The sequence below is a fragment of the Hoplias malabaricus genome, unplaced genomic scaffold (assembly GCF_029633855.1).
Source record: "Hoplias malabaricus isolate fHopMal1 unplaced genomic scaffold, fHopMal1.hap1 scaffold_25, whole genome shotgun sequence".
NCBI lineage: Eukaryota > Metazoa > Chordata > Actinopteri > Characiformes > Erythrinidae > Hoplias > Hoplias malabaricus.
Window position 1 is genome coordinate 235,179 of NW_027101111.1, and position 8,967 is coordinate 244,145.

Genomic DNA, 8,967 nt, shown 5'->3' on the forward strand with positions numbered 1-8,967 from the left:
GTCTCCTATATTCATGCGACGGGTGCCTAAAGGTAAGTTTACCCACCCCGGTGAACTGCCTAAGGTCCATAGGCCTCCGACCACTGCTCCCTTAGCGGGGCGGTGGAACGGGCCGCCCGCCGACAAAGTTAACTGTTAAACCCATTTAATTTCAATGACCTTTAGTTCCAACTCCCTCCCTGGGGGGGATTGGTTCTATATATGCCCGGAGAAGTGGCTGGTTTCCGGGGCCAAAAAAGCCAAATGGTCTCCTATATTCATGCGACGGGTGCCTAAAGGTAAGTTTACCCACCCCGGTGAACTGCCTAAGGTCCATAGGCCTCCGACCACTGCTCCCTTAGCGGGGCGGTGGAACGGGCCGCCCGCCGACTAAGTTAACCCATAACCACTGATCGTTTAAGTCTTAAGGCCGGTCGGACCTCGTAAAAAGTCTCCCTCTGGGAGGATCACCCAATCTCCACCCCCCCTCCATCTCCAAACCGAAGCAAGTACCACACGGGAACACTCTGTTTGGGGATTCAGAAATAAATGTATTTATTTCGCAGTAAAACATATCAAAGCCACGGGGGTGCAGAAACACGGAGTGAATCCCGGCTGGGTTGCGCTTTGAAGAGGGTCCGGTTCAGGCCGTTTCGAGGGCGGAAAGACGGTTCTCACGAGCCCGCATCACATCGGCCGCAGAGAGGCCGGCTCGGTAGAAGGCCCGGGCAGTGATGTTGGAGTGGCACATGCTTGTCGTCACTCGATCTCTATCTTCGGCCGGCAGAGTCGAAACCTGAAACAGAGGTGCGAGGTGTCAGAAGTAGGAAGGCCGGGGTTAAGAGCCCACATAAGTCGGATTAAGTTCAACACTCACTTGGTTCGAAACAGCCGTGCGGATCAGGTTGAAGGCCACCGCGCCTCCGAGGCCCGCATCCGTCCACGCGATCCGAAGCAGTGAGTTTGGCTTGCGCAGCTGGTTCCCCCTGTCCAAGAACACGAACCCGTCCCGGGCCCCGTGTAAGTCGCTGAGTGCGGTCAACCAGGCCAGCTCTGTGGCAGACAACCCGATCGGAGCGTCCCCGAACGAGGCGTTGGTCTTGTGTTCACGAACATAAACCACGAAGCCGGTGCCATCCGTGGTGCTGGCTTGCCTCAACTCTCCAACCGTCAGGTTGAGAAACACAACCGACCGGTGACCGGTTAAGACAGACAAAAGGCCGAGCAGGTACCCCTGGAGCATCCGTAGCGTCGACCGGCGGGCGGTGTCCCCCGTCCGGGCCGCGTCTATGAGCTCTGGGATTCGGGTCTTAGCGTGGCTTAGGAAGACCCTGAAATCCGAAGGTTGCGGCAAGCGACTCAGCTTCGCTCTCTTCACGCGCTGGCGATGGCCCAGAATCGTGCGTGCGATGTCCCGATGAGCCTTGGCGAAGGTCAGCTTCAGCCTCTGGAGCTCTTCGGGGCTGACCCCGGCGGTCTCTGGGTCGAAGGCAGCGACGTGGGAGACGAACGCCTTGGCGCTGTGCAGGTAACACTTAACGGTTGTCGAAGCGTAACCCAGTTTCTGAAGGCTCTGTACCCAAGTGGGAACGTTCGTGTGATGGACGAAAGACAGGTCTGTGAATTGGCAGCCGGGCGGGGCGCAGTGAAGCAGGAACCGAATAACGTGGCCCCGTCGCTGGCGAGAGTTCTCGATGTCCTTCGGTGACGCGTCGACCCGCAGGTAGAACTTCTGAAAGTCGTCTACCGAACGGCTGACGTAGGTGTCCCGAAACCGATGCGGGATCACGAGCTGCCTCCCCCGGGAGGTTCGCCGTGCCCGCTCGGTCTCTGAATCCGTGTCCGAGGTGGATTCGGCAGGGGAAGACTCGCTCGGTTGGTAGTCGCTGTCGACCGGCTCCGGCGTGGCTTGGCCCGTAGTGGCTTGGCCCGGGGAGGCTTGGTCCGGCGAGGCTGGGTCCGGCGAAGCTGGGTCCGGCGTGTTGGGTCCCGGCGTGCTTGGGCCCGGCGTGCTTGGGCCCGGCATGGCTGGGTCCGGCATGCTGGGGCCCGGCGTGCTGGGGCCCGGCGAGGCTGGATTCGGGGAACAGGATACCGAGGGCGGTGGAGGGTTCCGCGGCTTAGACTGTTGATAGCGACGCAGAAGGTGGATGGTGCGAAGGCGTCGAGCGGCAGAGAGAGCGATCCGAAGGGCGAGGCCTTTGAGGGAATGCGCCGAGCCCAGGTGATCCGCCGGCGAAGAGAGAGACGGCAGGCCGCAGAGAGGGCAGTCGAGCTGGGACGAATTCTCCCCACTTTGGTCCAGTCCCCGGAGAAAGTCAATGTCGGCAGATCCAAGGCGGTGGAAGGTGGTATAATGGGAAGTCAGATCCGTAATGGCTTGCTCGCAGAGCGGGCAAGCATCAGGCGTGGTTGGCTCCGGCGTGCTTGGGTCCGGTGAGCTTGGGTACAGCATGGTTGGGTCCGGCGTGCTTGGGTCCGGCGTGCTTGGGTCCGGCGTGTTCGGGTCCGGCGTGTTCGGGTCCGGCGTGTTCGGTCCCGGCGTGCTCGGTCCCGGCGTGCTCGGTCCCGGCGTGTTCGGTCCCGGCGCGCTCGGTCCCGGCGTGCTTGGTCCCGGCGGCGAGGCTGGATTCGGGGAACGGGATCCCGAGGGCGGTGGAGGGTTCCGCGGCTTAGACTGTTGATAGCGACGCAGAAAGTGGAGGGTGCGAAGGCGTCGAGCGGCAGAGAGAGCGATCCGAAGGGCGAGGCCTTTGAGGGAATGCGCCGAGCCCAGGTGATCTGCCGGCGAAGAGAGAGACGGCAGGCCGCAGAGAGGGCAGTCGAGCTGTGATGAATTCTCCCCGCTTCGGTCCAGTTCTCGGAGGAAGGCTGCGTCGTCCGGTCCGAGTCTGTGGAAGATGGTAAAGTGGAAAGTCAGATCCGTAGCAATGGCTTGTTCGCAAAGCGGGCAGCTATCCATGGTGAGAGACTGACGGCTCCGAGTGAAGGCGACCCCTTATATAGCCCCCGGTTCGTGCATAATTAGGGGTTATGGGCGTTGATCGCTCCCGTTCGCGTTCGACGTTCGCCCATCTTGGGTGTATGAACCAATGAGAACCAAGACCGATAGCGTATTACTGCCAAAATTAGTCCCGGTTTCCGAGCCAGGTGCCGGGCAGAGCGATGGGGAGTGGTCCCCAAGGTCCGTGGGGCCTACCACTGTCATAAATCCGAGTGGCTTCCACTCGGTCCGCCTCGACCGGGTACCTTTAAGGTCAAGTCCCAACCCCGGATCTCGTATCACGGTGGTATTGGGACTGCCTGTGGGTCTATAGGCCACCGACCATCTGCCCACTTGTGGGGCGGGTGGAACGGGCCGCCCCGTCGATTGTTATAAGCCCGTTGTGTCCACCCCGATGATTCGTTCGATGTATGCCTGGGAAGGTAAAACATTCCTGGGCATGGGGGGTCGAGCGTATGAGGGGTTTCCCCCGTCCCGAAAGAGAGAGTTTTCCGACCGATGATTCGTTCGATATGCCTGCCCGGGGAGGGTCAACTTCCCTGGGCACCGGGGGGTCGAACGTATGAGGATTGTCCCCCTTTTTAAACCCATAAATTTGCCCGTGCGCGAGTCGACGGGGCCGCGTAACCCCCCGAGGCGTTGGCCGGCGGTCATCCGCCGGTCCGTGGGATCTCCCGACCTTTCCCCTCCTTTGAGCGGGACGTGGGAGCGCACCACCGGGCCCCCGGCTGGAAACGGCCGGAGGCAAAGAGCGCATTAGAGGTGACACGGATCGGTCTTCCACAGACCGCGGCTGGAAGTTCGCAGGGTCGGCCTACGGGATCCGACCCTTCGTCTTCTTAAACGCAGACTTCCGTAGGCTCCGGGGGGCGAAACCGTAAACCTTTGCCGACCTCCTCGCACTGCGAGGGGGCCAGGATTTGCGGCTTGTCCGCGTATCGGTCCTACCAAGGACCGCGGCTGGAAGTTCGGTGGTGAGCCCTCGACCTTACGAGATTGAGGGCAAAACCCTTCGTCTTCTGAACATCAGACGGCTCCGGTGGTGGCGTACCGTAAAAACCTATGCCGACTTCCTCGCGCTTTGAGGGGGCCAGGATTCTCTTCCATTCTCTTCCCTTAACGGCTGTCCTTCACGGCCGTTCGAGCTCGGTATACGCGGAGCACCAGGGGCAGGCTTCTAAGCCTAAATACAGTGCTTAGAGCGATCCTCCCCACCTTGTGCTCCCAGCCTCCATGGCTCGTGGATGCCCGTAAGAGGCATGTCCGCTTGTCCAGAACGGTTCCGAGGGGGACTTAGTCGGCCGGTCGATCCAACAGTAGGTCCGTTCAACGTCCGCGTCGGTGGTGCCTTAGGGTCGGGATCCGTTTGAGGGAAGGACCCGGCCCCTAGCCTGCACCGTCCGGGCGAGAATCATACGTTTTCCAAGTTGCCAAGTCGATTGCAGACCCCCACAGCGGGGTCGCGTTCGATCCTCTTCGCTGGTGTCCCCTGAGATCACTCTCACGGGCTCCATGCGCCCCCTCTCTTTCCCCGTCCGGGGTTTGAGATCCAAGGGGGGTCGGTCTGGTTGATCCTGCCAGTATTATATGCTTGTCTCAAAGATTAAGCCATGCAAGTCTAAGTACACACGGGTTTTGGTACAGTGAAACTGCGAATGGCTCATTAAATCAGTTATGGTTCCTTTGATCGCTCCACACGTTACTTGGTATAACTGTGGTAATTCCAGAGCTAATACATGCAAACGAAGCGTTGGAAGGGTTCTGGGGGTCGGCGTGAAATGCTCTCCCGGCCCCTGTCCCCCGGATACGTGCATTTATCAGAACCGAAAAACCCTCCCGGCTCCGGTCGGGTCGCTTTGGTGACTCTAGATAACCTCTGGCCGATCGTTAAGCCCTCCGGGGCGGCGACGTATCATTCGAGTGTCTGCCCTATCAACTTTCGACGGTAGGCTACGTGCCTACCGTGGTGACCACGGGTAACGGGGAATCTGGGTTCGATTCCGGAGAGGGAGCCTGAGAAACGGCTACCACTTCCAAGGAAGGCAGCAGGCGCGCAAATTACCCATTCCCGACACGGGGAGGTAGTGACGAAAAATATCGATGCGGGTCCTATGATCCTGTGGAGCGTAATCGAAATGAACTCAATCTATGTCCGTGAGTGATGACCCATTGGAGGGCAAGTCTGGTGCCAGCAGCCGCGGTAATTCCAGCTCCAATAGCGTATGCTAAAGTTGCTGCAGTTAAAAAGCTCGTAGTTGGATGTGGGGACAGGTCTCGGATCCCCTGTACTGTCCGGGATGGCGTGGGGAGCTCCTTCGGGGGTGACCCCCTGTCTCTGGGTGGATGTTGGGACCTGGTCCCTACCCGCCGGTGTCCTCTGCTCGCCGGCCGCGGAGAAGCCCTTAGCTGGGTACTTCACTGCGGTGCACGGTGGGTTGGAGGGTCCGGAGCGTTTACTTTGAATAAAGCAGAGTGCTCAAAGCAGGCCGACACGTGCCATGTCTGACTGAGCTAGGAATAATGGAATAGGGCCCTTCCGCGGGGCTTCGGGGTCTCTCCTTCGGGACGGCTGGTCGTTCCGGAGTGGGGCTCCGGGGCTTCCACGGTCCTATTTCGTGGGTTTTAAGGACCGAGGGCAATGATTAAGAGGGACGGCCGGGGGCATCCGTACCACACCGATAGAGGTGAAATTCGTTGACCGGTGTGGGACGAACGAAAGCGAAAGCATTTGCCAAGAATGTTTTCATTAATCAAGAACGAAAGTCGGGGGAGCGAAGACGATCAGATACCGTCGTAGTTCCGACCGTAAACTATGCCGACCCGCGATCCGGCGGCGTGAGGCTAGCGACCATGACCCGCCGGGCAGCGTGAGGGAAACCACGAGTCTTTGGGCTCTGGGGGGAGTACGGTTGCAAAGCTGAAACTTAAAGGAATTGACGGAAGGGCACCACCAGGAGTGGAGCTTGCGGCTTAATTTGACTCAACACGGGGAATCTCACCCGGCCCGGACACGGTAAGGATTGACAGATTGATGGCTCTTTCTTGATTCTGTGGGTGGTGGTGCATGGCCGTTGGGAGTTCGTGGAGCGATTCGTCTGGTTAACTCCGATAACGGACGAGACCCTGTGCCTTAAAAAGTTACACGGCCCTCCCTTGGGTCCCTGTGGGGGCTTGCGGCCCGAGGGGTTCGTCGGTCGGTGGCCGAACTTCTTAGAGCGATCCGGGGCAAGGCAAAGCCGTATGAGATTCGGGGCCATAACAGGTCTGTGATGCCCTTAGACGCCCGGGGCCGCACGTGAGTTACACTGGCTGGTTCAGCATGTGCATCCATCCTATGCCGAAAGGCCTGGGCAATCCTATGAACGCCTTCCCCGCTGGGGATAGGGGATTGTAACTTTTCCCCTTGAACGAGGAATTCCAAGTAGTCGCGGGTCACCAGCCCGCGTCGATTAAGTCCCTGCCCTTTGTACACACCGCCCGTCGCTACTACCGATTGGATGGCCTGGTGAGGTCCTCGGACCATCTCCGAGGTGCCCCTTTACCGGGGGGTTGCCTCGTTGAGGTGGGAAGTCGATCGAACCTGGGCATCTAGAGGGAGTAAAAGTCGTAACAAGGTTTCCGTAGGGGAACCTGCGGAAGGATCATTAACGGTGACCTGGCCACGGCCGGTTGTCGAGTCGGACTCGAGAGGCCAAACCTCCCCCGGCGGGTACCTTCAAGGTATGGACCGCAGAAGCCTCGTACCTTTCGTCGTCGGCCGACGTGAGTCTCTCCCCCTCCGGGTGGGTGGACGTAGCGAGCCGGCTTCGGAACTCGGGGTTATGCGAGGACCGCCTTAGGTGCATAGGTACCCCGGTCCGCCCCCCTCGTTCGCGGGGGGGAGAGTGGCGCCGGAGCCGCCCGCCGGGTCGTTAAACCAACCATTGATCGTTGAAGGCTTGATTGTGCGTGCGCGAGTCAAAGGGGCTTACTCACCCCCAGGGCGTTGGCCGGTGCTCGCCGGCCTCGGTGGGATCTCCCTGAACCCATCCCCCCGGCACAGGGGGTGGTGGTGGACGGGAGCGTACCGCCGGGCGAAACTCTTTCCCCTCACGGGGTTGGAGCGGAGCTTAAGAGCGCATGCAAATACCCCGATGTTGGCTTCGCAGAGACGGACCGTATAATAGTCTAAGGCCGGTGCGCGAGTTGAAGGGGCCTCACGAACCCCGGATGCGTTTAAACACCCGAAGGAGACGGCCGGTGCCCGCCGGTCCTGACTAGGTGGGATCTACCCAGCGCCTTCCCCTAAGCGGGGGACTTGGGAGCGTACCACCGGGCCTCGCTCATACCCTCCGGGGTGGAGAGCTTGGCTTTGAGCGCACGCCTGAATGCCTTAGACCGGGACCCGTAACGCAGCGAACCAAACCCTGGGCCTCGCCGGGAACGGTGGGGCCTAGACCCGGTCTCCTAAACCACGTAAGTCTCGGGCACCTACTCGGGCGATCGTCCCCCGGGCCGTAACTCCTCGGTCCGGTGGTGACGCCCAGGTTCAATGACCTTCCCCCCTCCACGGGGGGGAAGGCACCCGGCTTGAAATATTGTCAAACGTTGTCTCGTGTTCGAATGGCTTCCTTCGCCCGGCCTGTAACGGGCCGGGCACAAACCTCATACAACTCTTAGCGGTGGATCACTTGGCTCGTGCATCGATGAAGAACGCGGTAACCTGCGTTAAATAATGTGAATTGCAGAACACAGATCATCGATATTTCGAACGCACATGGCGGCCGCGGGGGTCCATCCCGCGGCCACGCCTGTCTGAGGGTCGGTTTACCCATCGATCGGTCTTCCTAGACCGCGGCTGGGAGTTCGCAGGGCCTCCACCTCGGACGGCCCTTCGTCTCCCTAAACCCAGACTCGGGCCTTAAACCCGACGTGTGGCGAGAGCTCCGGACGTAGGGAGAGCCATTAGGTCCGGGTCCAATCCGTCATAGTCTCTCCCCGCTGGGCTCTCCGCCGCCGTCGGAGAGTGGGTACCGTAACACGGCGAGCGGCCGGGGGGTTCGCGCCCCCCGCGCCCCGCAAAACAGTCTCGTAGTGCGACCTCAGATCAGACGAGACAACCCGCTGAACTTAAGCATATCAGTAAGCGGAGGAAAAGAAACTAACAAGGATTCCCCTAGTAGCGGCGAGCGAAGAGGGAAGAGCCCAGCGCTGAATCCCACTTTCCCCTGACCGGGGTGGGCCGGGAAATGTAGCGTACGGAAGTCCGTTTGGTCTCGGTGCGGACGCGGGACCAAGTTTTGCAAGGAAGTGTCTTCCGCAGATGGTGAAGGCCCGGTATTGTCCCGCATCCCGCCGGGTAGATCGGGCTTCCCGGAGTCGAGTTGCTTGTGAATGCAGCTCAAAGTGGGTGGTAAACTCCATCTAAGGCTAAATACCGGCACGAGACCGATAGCGAACAAAGTACCGTGAGGGAAAGTTGAAAGCAGTACTTTGAAGAGAGAGTTCAAGAGAGCGTGAAACCGTTGAGAGGTAAACGGTCGGGGGACCGAGAAGACCCCCCCGGGGGATTCAGCCGGGCGGACGGCCCGCGCTCGTGTGGTTCCGTGGCTCGGAGGCGAGTTCATCCGGGCGAGAGTGGGGGCGACCCCACTCCCTGCTCGGCCCTGAGCTTCGCCTCTCGACTTCGGGCCTCTCGGGCGTACGAAGGCTCGGCCCGTCAGGTGTACTTCCCCCCGCGTGGTGGGTGAGTCGCGACCGGCTCCGGTTAGGCTTGGAAGGGCCCGAGGGTGAAGGTAGGTCCGTCCGGAGAAGGGAGCCCCACGTGGCCCCCGGACACGGGCGTTCCGCTACAGCCCCTCGCTCCGACTTCGCCGATAACGCCGGGGCCGCGGAGTAATGTCCTTTCCGCGTTTTCCCCTCCTTCGGGATGGGGATGGGGCCCCCCCCTGATCGTTCGGACGAAAGCGGGCCGGTTGGGCTGTCCTCAGCCCCGGGCTAGGCCC

General features: G+C 60.6%; 1 non-coding gene and 1 pseudogene across 1 annotated transcript; both read left to right on the forward strand.

Annotated features, from left to right (window-relative positions):
• The first annotated feature begins 7,633 nt into the window (after positions 1 to 7,633).
• Positions 7,634 to 7,787, forward strand: LOC136684627 (5.8S ribosomal RNA). Its single transcript, XR_010799746.1, has one exon. It is a non-coding gene; the product is annotated as a 5.8S ribosomal RNA (ribosomal RNA).
• Positions 7,788 to 8,059: 272 nt separating this feature from the next.
• LOC136684637 (28S ribosomal RNA) overlaps positions 8,060 to 8,967 on the forward strand; it is a 4,392-nt pseudogene continuing 3,484 nt past the window's right edge.